This window comes from Musca domestica, unplaced genomic scaffold, assembly GCF_030504385.1.
Source record: "Musca domestica strain aabys unplaced genomic scaffold, Musca_domestica.polishedcontigs.V.1.1 33, whole genome shotgun sequence".
In the NCBI taxonomy this organism is placed as follows: Eukaryota; Metazoa; Arthropoda; class Insecta; order Diptera; family Muscidae; genus Musca; species Musca domestica.
This window is the reverse complement of record NW_026712312.1, coordinates 4,581,100-4,600,124: the sequence shown is the minus strand read 5'-3', so window position 1 is coordinate 4,600,124 and position 19,025 is coordinate 4,581,100. Positions and strand designations below refer to the sequence as shown.

Sequence of the window (19,025 nt, the reverse complement as noted above, 5' to 3'; positions counted from 1 at the left end):
GGGAGAAATTGCGGGATATAGACAAATTAAATCGACATCTTCGAAAAATTTCACTGGAATAATGGGACAACTTGTAATAATAAGTTCTCACCTAAAATCTGTTGCGCAATATCGGTCCACACCTGCACAGAGAGAAAAAGAATAATCGGCCTTTGCTTAAACTTGCAAATCGTAATATTTGCATTAGTTCTAGGTCAGGTGCGAAAATGGACAATATCGGTTCACTCCATCAAGTACCTCCCCCTCATAAATGGTCAAAATTTTGAATAATTATAACTCTAAAAAAAATTGTTGGAAGTGTCCGATTGTCTTCAAATTACACAAATCACAATGTTCTTATTAACCCAAAGTCTGGTGTGAAGATGGATTATATCGGTCTAGTCCTTCTTGTACCTTCCCCACAAAGGGTCAAAATTTTGAATAATTATAACTCTTAAAAAATGTGGTGTAAGTATCCTATTGTGATCAAATTACACACATCATAATATTTTTTAAAGTCATGGTCTGGTGTGAGGATGGAATATATCGGTCCACTCCTTCTGGTACCTCCCCCAAAAAGTGTAAAAATTTTGAATATCCATGAAGCTCATAAAACACGAAATTACCATCCGATTCCATTCAGTGTTGGCACATTTCAATATTTCCATAAACACAAGATCTGTTATAAAGATTGTACAGATCGGACAATTTATTCTGGTACCTCCCTCACAAAGGGTCGAAATTTTCAAAGAAAAATTTTACTGCACAGAGAGAGAGAAAGGATAATCCGATTCTGCTCCAACTTTGCAAATCGTAATATTTGCATTAGTTCTAGATCAGATGTGAAAATGGACAATATCGGTTCACTCAATCAAGTACCTCCCACATAAATGATCAAAATTTTGAATAATTATAACTCTAAAGAATTGATGTAAGAGTCCGATTGTCTCAAATTGCAAAAATCACAATATTTTTATTAACCCAAAGTCTGGTGTGAAGGTGGGATGTATCGGTTCACTTCTTCTGGTACCTCCACCACAAAGGGTCAAAATTTTGAATATCTATGAACTCATAAAACGCAAAATTAACATCCGATTCTACTCAGACTTACTACATCTCAATATTTCCATCAACACAAGATCTGTTATAAAGATGGTAGAGAGCGGACCATTCCTTCTCGTACCACCCCCACAATGGGTCAAAGTTTTGGATATATCGGTTCACTCTTTCTGGTACTTCCCCCACAGAGGGTTGAAAATTTTGAAAAACAAAAAGCTTATATGTAATCTTCCAACTCTCTTCAAATTTCACACATCCAAACATTTTCGTTAACGCAAAATCTATTTTGAAGAAGATAGATATTTGCCAACCAGTTCTGGTCCCTTAACCACAAAGGGTCACAAGTTCCTATATTTATATCTGTCATAATTGCGAAATAAGTCGTCGATCCTATGCAACTTTCTATATCTAAATATTTCTCTTAACCAGAAATCTGATATGAAAATGTAATTAATCGGTTTTTATGATTTCATATAAAATCGGATATAAATGTTCGATTTCCTTTAAATTTTGCACGTACCAATATTCTTCTGGTTAAATGAAGAGGTATATTTCGGTCCGCTATATTTTTATCTTACGCATATTTCCACATCTTCCAAAAATTTGCACATATCTCAGATACAAATTGGACAATATTGGTCAACTGCTTCGGAACGTCCCCCATAAAGGGTCAACAGTTAGAATAATCATAACTCAAGGCTGGGGGTATACATCTGTCGGCAAAACCGCCTGATACTATTTAACTTGTTACTATAAACTTTGACACGTTTTTATTCTAAGCCAAAATCTCCCCTAATACTGCATTTTTTTGGGAAGAATGTCAGAGGATAAAATATTCTACTTCAATTTTCATTACGAGTCTCTGAACAAAAGAAATGTGTAAACTTAATATGAACCATTAAAAAATATCATTAATTTTGGTTTATAAAAAAACATCCTATTTCCTAATCGAAAAATTTAACACTTTTTTTCAAATTCCAAGTAAATTTTCTTAAAAATTCACTGTGCAAAAGTTAATCTGGGTGTGGGAGATACGAAGTGAATCTGTTAATACTTGCTTCGTAAATTAAAATCCCAAAATAGTTTTGGGTTCTAAGGACACATTTTCAAGGGTCCCTATATTTCATCAGCCATAAAAAAGGGTCTCCAAAATGTTGAGCTATGTTTCGCAAAAGATATAGCTTTGATATTTGATCTATGGCCGACTTTTTATTATAACCCCTCATCATATAACGCTATATCCTGATTTCAAGGATTTGATAATATTCGGTTTGCAGATCAAAATCCCAAACGTGTTTTGGGTTCTAGAGCCATATTTTCAAGGACCTCTTTGTTGTCATATATATAGGGTATCCAAAATTTTGAGCTATATTTCGCAAATTTAAAGATATAGCTTTGATATTTGATAGAGATCTTAGGATTACATCTTGAATCGTTGGCACAAAATATGGGCCATATCAATCAACTTTTTGATATAGCCCCTCATCATATAAGGCTACATCCTAATTTCAAATATTATTTACGTTTTTGACCATACGTTTCAATACATTTTGGGTGAATCTAGGAACCCTTCATGCAAAATATTATCAATATAAGTCCAGGTTTTGGTAAAGCCTTTGTGTAAAGATATACCCACTTTTTATTTATTTCGAAGGCCTTGACCATGTATTTCCATCGATTTGGCATCAAATTAGTTTCTTAAGGCGTCCATCTTAAATGCTGCCAATAAACTTTAAAACCCCATTTTTGAGGACCCAATGAAACTCCCAATGAAAAATATTATCAATATCAGTCCATGTTTTGGAATAGCCCTTATAAAAAATATACCCACGGTTAAGTTATTTCGAAAGCCGTGGTTTCTATGGCCAATCAAATTTGCTTGACTTCTTTTCTCAGGGCGTTGAACACCTATTGGCTATACATTTCAATGTAGTATCACCTTAACCTCTACCAATAAACTTCGAAAATCCTTCTTATTTGAAGACCTTCTCATACAACTTTCATTGAACCATGGTCCCACAAACATTTATCCAAACATACTTCTGGTATGCGTCACGGTTGAGTAAACCTAAAAACTACAAACATTTAAAACTTCACACACCAGCTAACCAACAAACAAAGAACAAAACTCAACTAAACAACAATAACCAATAAACAATGGTTGAAAATTACAATTATTACAGTGCAAGTGCTAAAAACGAAACACAAACAACAACTCATTGTAATCATCTCCATTGGCATTTATTTGTAAACAATGCCAAGGGGGAGTGGAAAATAAAGGCAAAATTTTTCTGTTGTTTGAAGGTGTCGATCGTTGATGAAAGGTGAACGAAATCAAATTTCAATTCCAAACAAATTGAGATATTATTATTGGGATATTCATCTAATTTTTTTTTTTTTAATTTTTTTGAATAGAAAGAAAAGAAATTGTTTTTAAAACCTGTTCGCCACTACTATTTAGGCCAGAAAGTTGTGTGGCTGCTGTTGTTGTTGATTGCGAACTTGTGTGTTGGTTGGTGGGTTGGCTTGGCTGTTTGAAGTTGTTGACGAGCCTCAACTCATATACAAATTGAATTGAGTCAAACGGGGCTGCAATGTTTTGATGACAAATCCGATAGAAATTTATATTAGAATTCCTAGCATTCTTCATCAAATTTAAAGATAAGTTACCACAGAAAGGAAAACTCTATTTAAGATATATATTAAGGAAAAAGTCGGAAATATTTCCCTTTTTCATGGATTTTTCCCCGGCCAAGTCCCTTAACATAGCGTAAATCAGGGGATATCTTTATACAAGGACCGTACCAAAACAAGGACTTTTATTAATAACTTTTTGTTAACTGCGTTTCTATAGAATAAGAACTTGAAATACCAAAATTTGGCGAAATTGAATTGAATGTATGACCAAAGCGTAAAAAAAAAACTTGAAATCGGGATTTGAGCTTATTTAGGGTTATACTAAAAAGGTGGAACGAAATGGCCAATTTTTCTAAGCAATGATTGTTAAAGCTCTACATTTAACATTGCGCAATGTATCTCAAAATATAGGGGTTCCTTTCTCCAAAACATGAAGTTTAAAGGGAGATTTTGACTCAGATTGGAAACGTGTTCAATTAACAGTAAAATAAACAAACACATATGTTGCACTTGTAGTACATAAGATTCTAATATAATTTTCTTAAAAACTATTAAACCTAGCTATACGTTATATTTTGACATTTGTAATGAAATTTTGTGTAGAATATTTCATCCTTTGAGACTTTTTGCCTAAAACGAAATTTTCCATTACTTTCAAGCATCATCAAAATTAGATAAAAAATTGAAATATTTTCACTTATATTTCACATCATTGATTCGTATATTTTCCTGATGTATGGATGGACAAATAGATTAATTTTCAGTGGTGACTAATAATGAAATTTGTTCTAGAATATTTCTTCCGTTGACCACTTCCCCCAAAAATAAGGAATTGAGGGTTTGATTTTGACTCAGTTTGGAAACGTCTAAAATTATTAGTAAAAAAACGTAAACAAAACAAGAAAAAATGCTATAAGTTAGGCCGGGCCGAACTTTGAATACCCTCCAACACATGGAACGAATTTGGCAATTTTCAAAAAATAAAATCTGTTAAAATCTTAAAAATACCAAATTTAGCCGTTATATTGGGGTCTATACGATGACGTGGACCTGCACAGACAATTTTCTGTCATGGGCTGCAGTATGCATTATAAACTTCAAATTTCAAATTTTAAACAATTCCAATGAATAATGTCGCTAAAATCATTAAAATACCAAATGTCGGAATGTACCGTTATATGGGGGCTATACGAAGACTTGGACCTGCACAGGCAATTTTTTGTCATAGCCTGTAGTATCCATTACGAACTTCAAATACCAAATTTGAAACAATTTCTGTGAATAATGTCGGTAAAATCATCAAAACACCGAATATCGGGAGGTACCCGATGTGGGGGCTATACCAAAACGTGAACCTGCACAGACAATTTTCTGGCATAGGTTGTAGTATCCGCTACGAACTTCAAAACCAAATTTGAAACAATTCCGGTGAATAATGTCGCTAAAATCATCAAAATACCGAATATCGGGAGGTACCGTTATTTGGGGTCTATACCAAAACGTGGACCTGCACAGACAATTTTCTGTCTTAGGCTGTAGCATCCATTACGAACTTCAAATACCAAATTTGAGACAATTCCGGTGAATAATGTCGCTAAAATCGTTAAAATACCGAATATAGGGAGGGACCAGATGTGGGGGCTATGCGAAGACGTAGACATACACAAACAATTTTCTGTCTTAGGCTGTAGTATCCTTTACGAACTTCAAATACCAAATTTGAAACAATTCCGGTGAATAACGGCGCTAAAATCGTCAAAATACCGAATATCGGGAGGTACCGTTATTTGGGGTCTATACCAAAACGTGGACCTGCACAGACAATTTTCTGCCGTAGGCTGTAGTATTCATTGAGAACTTCAAATACCAAATTTGAAACATTTCCGATGAATAATGTCGCTAAATTCATCAAAATACCGAATATACGGAGCTACCGTTTTTAAGGGGCTATACGAAGACGTGGACCTGCACAGACAATTTTCTGTCTTATGCTGTAGTATCCATTACGAACTTCAAGTACCAAATTTGAAACATTTCCGATGAATAATGTCGCTAAAATCATTAAAATACCAAATATCGGAAGGTACCGTTATATGGGGGCTATAACAAATCGTGGACCTACATGGCCCATTTTCAATACCGAAAGTTCAGCAGACATAATTTACATTTGGGTAAAATTTTGTCTACCTGCTTCCTTTCGTTCGGAAGCTAGAGTGATTTCCACTGATGGACGGACATCACTAAATCGACATAGAATTTAATGCTGATCATGAATATATATACTTTGTGGGGTCTAAAATGTATATTTCGAGGTGTTACAAACGGAATGACAAACCTAATATATCCTCCATACTAAGGGTATAAAAACTGTGGGAGAGGGAGTGAACTTATCTCCTCATTTTCAGTTACCTTACCATGTAAAATTTCAAAACTCCGATACACCTTTTTTCCATTTTTAGCTCTATTTTCATCATCCACTGGAGGTTTCCTGAAATTATGGGAAACAGTTGAATTTCACAGTCTTTTAGCTGAATGCATTATTATTTAAAACCCCTCGGCATATGCAAACAAAAAGTAGCCTCAAAAGATCAATACTCCATCTAAAATGGTGTTAAACACTTTATTCACTCTCTGTCATGTGTCAGGTTTCTTTTGTTTACACTTTTTCCTGTACTATTTGCTTTCGAGTCCATTGGCAGGCATTCGGGCAGACAGACATGGAGCATGATTAATGCCATTATTAAATGCATTGAACCGGGCGGTTCTGACCACTTCTGGCTTCGGCTGGCAATGCGTTTTTTTACATACCTGGGCGTCGATAATGCCAGCAGCATTCCTTCTCATTTCAGATTCAGGTTGCATCCATGCAACCAAGAACTGGATGGCCAGTGATAACTCAGTACGTGAGCGGACGGACAGACAAATAGATATATGTATGCATGTACTACTCGGGTAATGGAATATAGGTAGTACACGCATTCTTTGCATTATTAGTGTCCACTTTCCAGAATGGCTGAGCTGTGCACTCCAATGGCATGTGGAGAAGCAAAAGTTTTCTTTTTTTCTGATGGTGGAATACGGGTTATTGGTTGCTTTACTTTCTTTCTTTCGTTGGACTACTGCATTGTTGGATGTCAATTTTGTTTTCCTCTCTCTCTCTCGCTCTCTCTCTCTCACACACTCCATCCATGACTATCTCCATTTGTTTCTGTTATTGTTTGCCAGAAGTCATTAAACATTGTAAAGTTTTGTCCAGGTAATTGGCTTTGTATTTATTATTGTCATTATTACCGGTTTCTTTTTGCGAGTCTTGGCTTTTTCCTTTGTATTTCGCATCTTTTCTTTAGCTGAGTGCCTTGGTATTTTTCCTCGCTCTTTTTCAGGGCTGATTTTTTGTTGTTTTGTTTCTTCATCATTTGTTTTTTGTGTAGTTCCTATGTTAAGATAGATTCTTTGTTGTTGAAATTTTGGTTTTCATTAATTTTTTGCTGCTGCTTCTGCCTCTGAATGTCAGTCAGTCAGCCAGTGGGTCGATGGCTTGCAAAATTTGTTTTCATTTGTTGTTTTTTATGATTTTTTGTCTTTCATGACATTTGCTTGAGATTTTTTTAGTTTTGCCATAAAATAGTAACGCCATAAATAAATTAATGATGCTATGTTTTGAGCTGAGCGAATTTTTATGGTGTTTCGGGAGTAGTGTTAATTTCACGGTGCTAAAGTGAAAAAATAGCGATTATACTAAGATTTGTTTATTTTAGTAGTTAGTAATAAATTTTGGGAAGTGTGAAAACCTTTTTCTTAATTTTTTTTAAGAATTTCTTACTTTGTTGTGCGGGATAGCCGAAACCTATATTTTAGTCCCCACCAAGAAATAACTCAAGCTTCCGAACGAATTGAAATAGGTTGATAAAATTTTACTCAAATGTATATTATGTCTGCAGGACTTCTGGTATTGAAAATGGGACATGTAGGTCCATGTTTTGGTATAGCCCCCATATAAGGGTACCTCACTATTTTCGGTATTTCGGTGATTTAAGCGACACTATTCTCCGGAAATGTTTCAAAATTGATATTTGAAGTTCGTAATAGATACTACAGTCTAAGGCAGAACATTGCCAGTGCAGGTCCACGTCTTCGTATAGCCCTCATACAACGGTACCTCCCGATATTTGATATTTTAATTATTTTAGCGACATTATTCACCGAAATTGTTTCAAATTTGGTATTAAAAGTTCGTAATGGATACCACAGACTATGACCGAAAATTTTCCGTGCAGGTCCACACCTTCGTATAGCCCCCATATAACGGTACCTCCCTATATTCGGAATTTTGGTGATTTAAGCGACATTATTCACAGGAATTGTTTCAAATTTGGTATTTGAAGCCTAAGACAGAAAATTGTCTGTGTAGGTCTACGTCTTTCTATAGCCCCCATACAATGGTACCCCCCTTTAGTCGGTATTTTGATGATTTTAGCGACATTATTCACCGGAATTGCTTCAAATTTGGCAATTAAAGTTCGTAATGGGTACTACAGCCTAAGAGAGAAAATTCTCTTGGTTCAGGTCTTCATGTAGCCCCCATATAACGGTACCCCCGATATACGGTATTTTGATGATTTAAGCGATATTATTTACCGTAATTGTTTAAAATTTGGTATTTGAAGTTCGTAATGGATACTACGGCTTAAGACAGAAAATGGGCTATATAGGTCCACGTCTTCGTATAGCCCCCATATAACGGCACCACCCGATATTCGGTATTTTGATGATTTTAGCTACATTATTTACCGGAATTGTTTCAAATATGGCATTCGAAGTTCGTAATGGATACTACAGACTGAGAGAGAAAATTGTCCACGTCTTCGTATAGCCCTCATATAACGGAACCTCCAGATATTCGGTATTTTTGTGACTTATGCGAAATTATTCACCGAAAATGTTTTAAATTTTGGTATTTAATGTTCGTAATGGATACTACATCCTATGCCAGAAAATTGTCTGTGCAGGTTCACGTTTTGGTATAGCCCCCAAATAACGTTAGCTCCCCATATTCGGTATTTTGATGATATTAGCGACATTATTCACCGAAATGGTTTCATATTTGGTATTTGAAGTTTTTAACGGATACTACAGCCTATGACAGAAAACTGTCAGTGCAGGTCCGCACCTTCGTATAGCCCCCATATAACGGCACTTTCCGATATTCGGTATTTTTATAATTTTAGCAACATTATTCACCGGAATTGTTTCAAATTGGTATTTGAAGTTCGTAGTCAATATTACAGCCTAAGACAGAAAATTGTCGGTATAGGTCCACGTCTGCGTAAAGCGCCCATATAACGACATCTTCCGATATTCGATATTTTGATGATTTTAGCGACATTTTTCACCGGAATTGTTTCAAATCTAGCATTTGAAGTTTGTAATGAATACTACTACCTAAGACAGAAATTTGTCTGTGTAGATCCACGTTTTGGTATAGCCCTCATATTACGGTACCTCCCGATATTCGGTATTTTGATAATTTTAGCGACATTATTCACCGGAATTGGTTTAAATTTGGTATTTGAAGTTCGTAATGGATACTACAGCCTGAGACAGGAAATTGTCCGTGTAGGTCCAGGTCTTCGTTTAGTCCCATACAACAGCACCTCTCGATATTCGGTATTTTGATGATTTTAGCTACATATCACCGATTTTCGCATTTGAGTATCGTAATGGTTTATGACAAAACATGCCTATGTAGGTCCACGTCGTCGTATAGACGTATATATATCTTTCCAAATGGTGTAGGGTATTCAAAGTTCGCCCCGACCGAACTAACAGGGTTATTACTTCTTTTAGTTTTTACATTAATTTGAGGGATGCCGAAAAATCAATTTAGAAATGAGGAAATCGCTGTAAAATTCGCAATAATTTAAGCTTACAAGCTTAAAATCAGCTCTGCTTGGGCAAGTCATAATATATTTAAATAATCAAATATTGGCTGAGGGCATACATCTGTCGGCAAAACCGACTGATACTTTTAAAACTTTTAATACTGGTTTTCTACCAAAGATAGCATTTAATTTTTCCAATCTAAAATATCCAAACAGATCTTCAATTCGATCGACATTTTTGCCCTGCGGGCAAAATTATATATTATACTCATTTAGTTAGGATTTCCCAGCCCTCTAAATACCAGCAGTGGCCTACATGCCAAATTTCAGGACTCTTGTTTCAGACGTTTAAACTTTTATTCTATAGCCCACGAAATTACCTTCAATTTAAATTTGCTACTGAAAGCACCTTTTTGCCTACAGGCTACTTGCGTATTATACCCCAATGATTTCCATTGCCACCTAATATCAAACTCTGCCCCTCAACGCCAACTCTCAGATCTGACGTTATTTATAAAACATTTTTTATGGCATTAGTCACTCCATTTAAAGACATGAAAATAAAAACCAGTCTAGTTGTTTACAAAAATACAACAACAATAAAAATAGAAAAAAAATCCAATATTGCAAATAATTTGTGAATTAATTTTATGCATATATGGAGGACGCCGAGAGCATGCGCACTGGCTTTGGAGAATTCCTAATGTATGTTATGCGAAAAAAGGCACTACATTTTAAATTACAATTAAAGTAAGACCTCCAGATGGCAAAAACAAAAGTTATTTTTTATCCAAGCAAATGTACAGTTAAACTGTGCAATTTAACAATCTGTCCATCATTAGGTTCAGTTTACCTTCAGCTGTTCGTCAGGTGGAGGTAATGTGGCACACTGACACACATATTTGTTTAAAGAGCAATAACAAATTCTCCAGTGATAAAATACAAACCACGGGAATTCACTGCATAGAATTAGGTTTTTAATTACCCCCCTCCTCAATGTACTTGAAACAATCACATGCAAAAGTTATGTGGGGAATACTCCACCACCACCTGAGTCTTAAAGTGCCTTTGGCCAAACACACCGTCTGTCCGTCATTGGCGACAATATAAAAACCAAAAACACATAAAACCATTTTAGCCAATATTATGGCTAAAACAACGTGACGTAGTTGATTAATCGGCTAATAGTCTGTCAGATGGTTGTGTTTTTTTCCATTTCAGTTGTTGTTATCAAAGGCCTATAGCCAAACAGCCAGCCAGTCTGATTCATTTACTTTACGGCATACGATTAACATATTCATGTTGCGCATGCGCACACGTGCAGGGAATGTGAAATTATCAGATAGCGCTATGTGTCGGCGGCCATAAATGCAAAATGTTTTTGTTTTCTTGTTGTTGTTGTTGGTTTTTGGGTGCAGTTAAAATATTAAAATCAAATAAAAATAAAAATTAAACTGTCAAGGGTGTGAGTAATTGTTCATCATCGTCGGAAAGCCAACAATTCGTAGTTGCTTGCCATTATTGTTGTGGGCAGACCTCGCCCCACAAAAAATAGAAACCCTCAATGGGAATATCTCTAAACCGTACAGGCCATTGTGATCAAGAAATGACATTGGCTATGGTAAAGTCTTTCTATTGAATTATTTGGGGTTTTTTTCTACTCTTCTTTGATCGTGATAAATTGTTAGAAGTGAAAATGAAAATCTAGAGAAAAATACTTTCTTTTGTAACGAGCAAATAGAAATAAATTTTTCAATTAACCTAGATTTTGAAGGAATTCAATACGAACTCAATAATAAAAATAATAATAATTTTTGTCAAAATTATAAAGAATGGGTAAAACCGTCTTCTTGGGTAAAGTAGGACACTATCATGAGAAAATGGCAGAGAGAAAAACAGAAACAGTATAAATGGGTTTAAGCTTGGTAGGACGGAACTTTGAATACTCTCTGTCATTAGAGAAAGAAAACATTCGAATTTTTGTCCTTAATTCCTGAATTCGATATCCGAACTTTTTCAGACAGAGAATCGTGGAACAAACCAAATATCAAAATACTAGTCAGGAAGAGGTTCCCATATAATGGAGATGCATAAAAACAATGAACTACATTAACCCTTTCTTACCAGAGGCTTAGATTTCAAACACCAAATTTCAAATAATTTCGGGAGTATCCGAAGATTTTGGTGGCCATTGTGCGCTGGAAATGATGCGAGGAACCTTATTTTATGCTGATATTATGCTGATAAGAATTAGTTTTCGCATAATTGCAAAGAATTCGACACAAATTATCTTCTGCAGAATAATGTCTGTTTGTGCAATTATTCTTGCCTGCATGTCATCGTAATTAATCTCTGCTCGTTAAATGTCAAAAGATCTTTCTAATTACAAGAGAGATATTCAATTATTTCATACACTGCAAAAAAGGTGTGTTTTTATTTGAAAAACAGGAGATTGGGTTCTGGGTACAGATTCTGGAAGACGTCGAAAGTCTAAATTTTGCCTAAACGCTTAAACGATAAATTCGTACTTTATGTGAGTTTTTAAAAAAATCTCCTACAAAGCATCATTTTAGAAATCTCATTTCTACTGCATTTAAAACAACTAAAAAAGCTGTATGTTCGGCCGGGCCGAACTTTGAATACCCTCCACCATTTGGAACGAATTTGGCAATTCTCAAAAACAATAAAAATCCATTAAAATATTAAAAATACCGAGTGTAGCCGTTATATTAGGGCCAATACGACGACTTGGACCTGCATAGGTAACTTTTTTCATAAGCCATTACAATATTCGAATGCGAAACTTAGAAAAAAAATCGGTGAATAATGTAGCTACAGTCATCAAATACCGATTATCGGGAGGTACCGTTATATGGGGGCTACACAAAGGCGTGGACCTGCACAAACAATTTTCTGTCTAAGGATTTAGTATTCATTGCGAATTTCAGATACCAAATTTGACACAAATCCGGTGAATAATGTCGCCAAAATCATCAAAACACCGAATATCGGGAGGTACCTTTATATGGGGGCCATACGAGGACGTGGACTTGCATAGACAATTTTCTGCCTTAGGCTGTAGTATTTATTACGAACATTAAACACCAAATTCAAAACAATTCCGATGAATAATGCCGCTAAAATCATCAAAACACCGAATATAGGGAGGCACCGTTATATGGGGGCTATATGATAACGTGGACCTACATGGCATATTTACGAACTTAACCTGCCTATTGTGCAAAGATGGAAATGGCTAAATTACTGATCAAGAATATATAGACTTTGTTGGGTCTGATATGAGTATTTCGAGAAGTTACAAATGGAATGACAATATTATATACCCTCCCATAGTATGGTGGAGGGTATAAAAATTGCATCAAAAAAAAATATTTTCTATTTTATTATTATTTCTTGTTTTTTTCCTAAATTGACCATAAAATAAGTTTTTGTATTGCCTCAAATCGATAAATAGTTCACCATTATATTATTTTCTCTGTGTAATAAAAACTATGAATAGCATAAACGATTTCCCTCAAAACGTCAAAAACATGCAATCAATTAACGATCACTGACCGGCCAGTGGTCAGAGCAGTGACGATGATGATGATGATGTATGAGAAAAGTACATAGAACTGGACAATCCTGTGCGAGATGATCTCTTCCACATAAAAGTGAACTGGAAGTAATTAATAAACCGACATTACACCACATACATAAATAAATAGACACGTACGAACATGTACGAGTATGAGGTACGATGACGTTGTATGATGTATGATCAAATTGGGTCTACGTCTTGAGTCTAATTCGTGTTAGTTGTGTCACGTTATTGTGACCCCAATGCGGCACTTTTTCTATGAAATTGCACTGAATTTTTTTGTGACAAAGAAAAAAAAAACACACACACACAAAATAAATAAATGTAATAATAAAAATAATAAAAAAAAACAAATTTTTTGCATATGCAAATTTATAAAGATACCCTACAGTCAGCATCATGGGAATCTGCAAAATAAAAATGCATGACGTCTGTTGAGCAAAGGAAAATTGAAAAAATAAAATTTTATATTTTTAAAAGTATATATAAATTAATTGCTTAAATCGGGAGTATTTCCCCATTGGCTTAACATCGTATTAATCTCTATTACCCTCTCTCTCTCTTTCTCTCTCTCTTTCTTAAGAGTTATGTTTTTCAAAACAAAACTGAGAGTCATAACTCTGACAAATGACATTAGGTTTAAATTTTCCAAGATTTGTATGCCCTCCACCATAGTATGGAGGGTATATTAAGTTTGTCATACGTTTGTAACACCTCGAAATATACCTTTTAGACCCCACAGAGTATATATATTCTCAGCATATAATTTTATGTTGATTTAGCGATGTCTGTGGAAATCAATCTAGCTTCCGAACGAATTGAAGTAGGTTGATACAATTTTACTCAAATATATATTATGTCTGCAGGACCTTCGATATTGAAAATGGACCATATAGTTCCACGTTTTGGTGTAGCCCCCATACAACGGTACCTCCCCATTTTCGGTATTTTGGTGATTTAAGCGACATTATTCACCGGAATTGTTTCAAATTTGGTATTTGGAGTTCGTAATGGATACTACATCCTAGGACAGAAAATTGTCCGTGCAGGTCCACGTCTTCGTATTGCCGCCATGTACCTCCCGATAATTGGTACTTTGGTGATTTTAGCGACATTATTCACCGGAATTGTTTCAAATTTGGTATTTGAAGTTCGTAACGGATGCTACAGCCTGTGACAGAAAATTGTCTGTGCAGGTCCACGTCTTCGTATAGCCCTCATATAACGGCACCTACCGATATTCGTCATTTTGATGATTTTAGCGACATTATTCATCGGAATTGTTTCAAATTTGGCATTTGAAGTTCGAAATGGATACTACAGCCTACGACAGAAAATTGTCTGTACAGGTCCACGTCTTCGTATAGGCACCATATAACGATACCTCCCGATATTCGGTTTTTTTGATTTTAGCGACATTACTCACCACAGATGTTTCAAATGTGGTATTTGAATACTACAGCCTAAGACAAAAGATTGTCTGTGCAGGTCTACGTGTTCGTATAGCTCCCATATGATGGTACCTCCCTATATTCGGTATTTTAATGATTTAAGCGACATTACTCACCGGAATTGTTTCGCATTTAGCATTTGAGGTCCGTAATAGATACTACAATCTAGGACGGAAAATTGTCTGTGCAGGTCCACGTCTTTTTATAGCCCCCATATAATGGTACCTCCCTATATTCGGTATTTTGATGGTTTTAGCGACATGATTCACCAGAATTATTTCAAATTTGGTATTTGAAGCTCGTAATGGATACTACAGCCTAAAACAGAAAATTGTCCGAGCAGGTCCACGTCTTCGTATAGCTCCATATAATGGTGCCTCCCTATATTCGGTACTTTGATGATTTTAGCTCATTATTCACATATTTTTTTTCAAGTTTCGCATTTAAATATTGTAATGGCTTATGGCAAAAGTTGCCGATGCAGGTTCACGTCGTCGTATAGACCCTAATATAACAGCTACATTCGGTATTTTTAAGATTTTAACAGAATTTTTAACGTTTTCTTTCTTTTTTTGAAAATTGCCAAATTCGTTCCACATGGTGGAGGATATTCAAAGTTCGGCCCGGTCGACATTGTAGCTTTTTACTTGTTTCAATTCCGATGGAAATTTGAAGTATAAGAAGCCGATATTTGCAATGGTTTTTTTAAATCCTATGTAGTACCCCAGTCAGTTTGTCCTAAATCTCTCACTGCATTGCGGTATTATTGCATTACTTTGACAAACAACAACAACAACAACAACAACAACAAAATTAAAACACAAATAAAAACAAATTTTGAATAGGCGTTTTGAGTAACTTGCTGTGAATAACAGTCATTGTTGTTGTCGTTTGATGCCTCCAACAAATAATAATTTCCATAATTGACTGTGATGCCCCACAGGGTACGAAAGCTCTTCTGTCAGATGCGGCACTAACGGATGATGATGCCAGGCTAACACAGTTCAAACAGCGATGGAGCGATTATTCATGCATACGCAAACGCATCATAAAGAAGCAATTGCATATTTACCACAGTAAGTGAGCGAACGGGTGTTGGCCTGACGTTGCATCAAAGCATTACAGCTACAAAAAAGTCGAACATAAAAATATTACAATATCAAAAATGTTTGTAGCAAATATTTATGCATTTGAAAAATGAAACCATATCACATCATCATCATCGTCGTCCACGTCGTCATGAGAGTGTGATTCATGTTTATCTGCAGGCTGCAGCGTATAATGCAAAGTGGAATGAAAATAAGAAAATGTTTACAGAATTTTTGGTCCTCTGTGTGGGGGTCGATATGACGCCTATTCGAACTCGTTCTAATTCAAAAAATTCGGATACTTGCTTTAAAAGGCACAGACAAATGTCCTGACAGAGATTTCGTCCATAGAAACTTGGGGTCCATACCTAATATTTCAATGAGGCACAACCCTCTCACACACAATCTCCTTCACTTACAACCACGTTTACTGCTTGCAAGACAGCTACTATGTAAAGTCGAATCGCAATTCCAGATTATTTTATTGACAAAATGATTTTGCCAAATTTTATGATCGAAATATCTAATGTCAGCTAACACATCATCTTTTTATACCCTCAACATATGGCTACAGAGGATATATATCATTTGTTACGGCCAAAATGTGCATCATGGAAATAACGGTTTTAGACCCTAGGTTTCTTTGCACCAAATCCGTTTTAGGACATTTGGAGTCGATCTAGCGATTTCCGTCTGTCCGTGGCTGGTGCGCTTGGTACATCGTAATATTATTGTGAATATTAGATCGAGTTCGGAGATGCGGAATATACATCTGGTACCTCCCCACAAAATGTCAACATTTTCAAAGAAAATAATTTACTGCACAGAAAGAAAAAAATCCAAATATTTGCATTAGTGCTAGGTCAAGTACGGAAATGGACAATATATATATCCACTCCTTCAAGTACTTCCCCCACAAAAGGTCAAATTTTGAATATTCATGAACCTCATAAAACAGGAAATGAACATCCGATTCCACTCAGACTTGGCACATCACGATCATCAAATCCGAAATAAATTTCAAAATTCACGTATCCCATTATATCTACTAACACAAGATAATTTGTGAAGATAGGATATATCGGCGTACTTTTTCTGGTACCCACAAAGCGTCAACATTTTGAATATCCATGCAGCTCATAAAACACGAAATTAGCATCCTATTCCATTCACACTTAGTACATCTCAATATTTCCATTAACACAAGATCTGTTGTAAAGATGGTAGAGATCTTCTGGTACCTCCCCACAAAGGGTCAAAGTTTTGAATAAACAAACAACCATAAAATCGGAAATAAGCATATGCTTCTCTTCAAATTACACACATCACAATATTTTTATTAACCCAAGGTATGGTGTGGAAATGGGATATTCGGTCCATTCTATCAGGTACCTCATATATTTTTTTAAAATTTTATTTAATGAAGACAAAAAATGTCGGAAATAGCATAAAATTTTTTAATAAGTTTAGATTTGTTCGAATTGGCCACTTTTGGCACGAATTATGGCCTTGAAACCGCCACACGCTGCCCGAATGTTGCTCTGCGGAATATTGGCCCATTCCCGGCAAAGCGCTTGCTTGAGGTGATCGACACTTTGGTATTTATTAGTGCCAACCTTGCTTTCCAAAACAATCCAGACACAATAGTCCAACGGATTGGTATCCGGAGATTTTGGTGGTCATTGAGCGCTGGAAATGAAGCGAGTCATCTCATTTTGTAACCATTCTTGGGTGGAGCGTGCTGAGGTCTGCGGACAAAAAGTTTTCGTGCCGAAGTCTTTAATACACCCTCCAGGATATTTTCGCGATAATATTCGGCATTTATTTTAATGCCACGGTCGATTAATACTAGCGGAGAGCGATCATCGGCCGTTTAGGGCGGCCCACGCCATCACCATTGACGGCGCTTTTGCACATTTTCAGCTGACCTCTTTGGCAAGTAAACACAATCATTTAGTTTGTTTACAATCTGCTGGACAACGAATGTTTTCTCATCGGAGAATACTAAATTTGGCAATTCACAACTTTCGGTCAAGCGAAGCAACTCTTTAGCTCTATTGAGTCAATTTTCTTTCTGTTGCGGTGTAATTTCTTGCACTTTTGGAATTTCAATGGCTTTACCCCGATATGTTCAGCTCACAAGCCATTTTCCAGCCACTGCGACGCGGATTTCGATCAAGTCGCTTCTTTACTTTTCGAACCATTTCTGCTGATGTTGCTGTTTTCTTCCGTCCACTTCCTTGATGTCGGGTACCGAGCAATGGTACAATCACGGTAACGATCGATGGTACGAGACACAAAAGATTTATTCACTTTTAAATGCTGGAGTGCTCTAGCGATAGCCACTTGTGGTTTTCCAGCCAAATATAAAGAAATCACACTATCACGCTTGAATTTCATCACCAATAACTTTTTTCTGGAAAATTCTCACCAAAATGTTTTCGTACGCTTGTAAACAATTTAATGAGCTATCACTGGAATAATTTTAACAGCTGTCGGACAAGTGGCGTAGAGTTGACAACAGTCTGAAGTTGGTTGCAGTTTTTTCATCTCACCCTGTATCTCTCTCAATGAATATGAATATGTAATTTATCTGAAATTGTTATTTCGCATAAAATTGGATATAAATGTTCGTTATCCTTAAAATTTTGCAGATATCAATATTTTTATCTGTATTATATGAAGTATGAAAATGGAGTACTTCGATCCGCTATATATGTTACCTCATGCATGTTTCCACATTTTCCGAAAATGTACATATATCTCATATAATGTACAGGAGGTAGTCGGTATAGTCCAAATCTGTCAAGTTGTAATATTTTTATCAATCTTAGGTCAGATGCGAAATATAGGCCAACTGCTTCGGAACCTCCCTCGTAAAGAGTCAAGAGTTTGAATAATTATAAGTCAAGGCTGGGGGTATATATCTGTCGGCAAAACCGACTGATACTATTTGACATGCTTTTTATAACACATTGGAATCCGATATGAAAATTTAAAATGTATCGAAAACCTCAAAATACCTGTGTTCAGGGTACTTTTTTTTAAATTGGGAGAGAATTTTGAAAAGAGTTTCTCAAACCCCTAAGGTTTTAAAAATTTCGTAAATATATCTTGTGTTGACACTCAGTCGCTGTAATTTTCCAATTACGGATGTTCAACATTTAATATAAAATGAATTTAATATTTTTAAAATTTGGCGGAGGTATTTCTGGTATTAAGAATTCAAGTTTATAATACCAGAAATATAACTTCGCATAGCAATGCGGATTTCATTGATATTTAAACACATCTATTTCAATTCAATCGATAAAGCGATTTGAGACAT

General features: G+C 35.6%; 1 protein-coding gene and 1 long non-coding RNA gene across 2 annotated transcripts in view; one reads left to right on the top strand and one right to left on the bottom strand.

Moving 5' to 3' along the window:
• Nucleotides 1–19,025, top strand: part of LOC101893017 (glutamyl aminopeptidase) — a 52,984-nt gene that overhangs the window by 15,583 nt on the left and 18,376 nt on the right. The window lies entirely within an intron of this gene.
• LOC131803796 (uncharacterized) overlaps nucleotides 1–19,025 on the bottom strand; it is a 50,392-nt gene that overhangs the window by 20,785 nt on the left and 10,582 nt on the right. The window lies entirely within an intron of this gene.